The sequence below is a fragment of the Octodon degus genome, unplaced genomic scaffold (assembly GCF_000260255.1).
Source record: "Octodon degus isolate 3935 unplaced genomic scaffold, OctDeg1.0 scaffold00056, whole genome shotgun sequence".
NCBI lineage: Eukaryota > Metazoa > Chordata > Mammalia > Rodentia > Octodontidae > Octodon > Octodon degus.
The window spans coordinates 12,728,322-12,729,986 of NW_004524632.1; the positions used below are offsets into that span (position 1 = coordinate 12,728,322).

Genomic DNA, 1,665 nt, shown 5'->3' on the forward strand with positions numbered 1-1,665 from the left:
CAGGTGCCTGGCACCTGCTCAGTCCATTTAGAAGCATTTACGGTGCACAATGGAGGGGCCTGACTCATCATACTCCTGCTTGCTGATCCACATCTGTTGCAAGGTGGACAGTGAGGCCAGGATTGAGCTGCCAATCCACACAGAGTACTTTCATTCAGGAGAGGCGATGATCTTGATCTTCATGGTGCTGGGTGCCAGGGCTGTGGTCCCCTTCAGCATCCTATCAGCAATGCCTGGGTACATGGTGTTGCCACCAGACAGCACTGTGTTGGCATATAGGTCCTTGCAAATGTCCATGTCACACTTCATGATAGAGTTGAAGGTAGTCTCGTGGATGCCACAGGATTCCATACCAAGGAAAGAGGGCTGGAAAAGTGCCTCTGGACACCAGAAGTGCTTGTTGCCAATGGTAATCACTTGGCCATCAGGCAGCTCATAGCTCTTCTCCAAAGAGAAAGAAGAAGCAGCTGTGGCATCTCCTGCTCAAAGTCCAGGGTGACGTAGCACAGCTTCTCCTTAATGTCATGAACAATGTCCCTATCAGCAGTGACGGTGAAGCTGTAGCCACACTCTGTCAGGATCTTCATGAGGTAGTCTGTCAGGTCCTGGCCAGCCAGGTCCAGATGCAGGATGGCATGGGGGAGTGCATAGCCCTCATAGATGGGCACTGTGTGGGCGACCTCATTGCCAGGGTCCATGATAATACCAGTGGTGTGCCCAAAGGCATACAGGGACAACATGGCCTGGATAGCCATGTACATGGCTGGGGTGTTGAAGGTCTCAAACGTGATCTGAGTCATCTTCTCTCTGTTGGCCTTCTGGTTCAAGAGGGCCTCTGTCAGCAGCACTGGGTGCCCCTCAGGGACCACAAGCAGCTCACTGTAGGTGTGGTGCCAGTTCTTCTCCATGTCATCCCAGTTAGTGACAATACCATGCTCAATAAGATACTTCAGGGTCAGGATGCCACACTTTCTCTGGGCCTCATCGCCCACATAGGAATCCTTCTGGCCCATGCCCATCATCAAACCCTGGTGTTAGGGATGGCCAACAGTGGAGGGGAACACAGCCTGAGGAGTGTTGTCTCCAGCAAAACCAGCTTTACACATACTGGAGCCATTATCAATGACGAGGGTGGCGATTTCTTCTTCCATTGCAATCTGCAGTGACTGGGAAGCAGAGCAACAAATGAACAAACAACATGGGCTGGTGGCAGCATCTGAGCACCATTCAAATATTGTAAGTTCATGAATTCAGCAAAATAATCCTGTGGAGGACCACTTGAGCAGCTCTCCTTGAAAGAAGAGTGACTGTCTCCATTTTGACTGAGCCTGACTCTATTTCCTCATATTGGTATGTACAGAGCTGGCCGGGACTTCTGTTTATCCTTCAATTGGCCTTAAGCAATGTGTATTGGTCTAGCTGAGGTGCTGGTGATAATCTCTGAAGGTGGCATGCGTGTTTCCCTGGTAACCTATACCTGCTGCTCTTTAATGTGAGCTGGGTTGAGACAGGACAAAGAGCCAATGCTCCACGCTGCTAGCTGGGATCAAGCCTCGAGACAGAGGCTATGACTTCTTGGGACTTGAAAGACTACATCAAAGCTGAAGCACCAGACCCCCCAAAAAACATTAGATACTATCTCAGTAGCATAAAACAGATTACTCT

The 1,665-nt window shown here is 50.1% G+C and overlaps 1 pseudogene; it reads right to left on the reverse strand.

The window, feature by feature from the left end:
- Positions 1–6: 6 nt before the first annotated feature.
- On the reverse strand, positions 7–1,154 carry LOC101567222 (annotated as a pseudogene).
- Between the last annotated feature and the right edge of the window lie 511 nt (positions 1,155–1,665).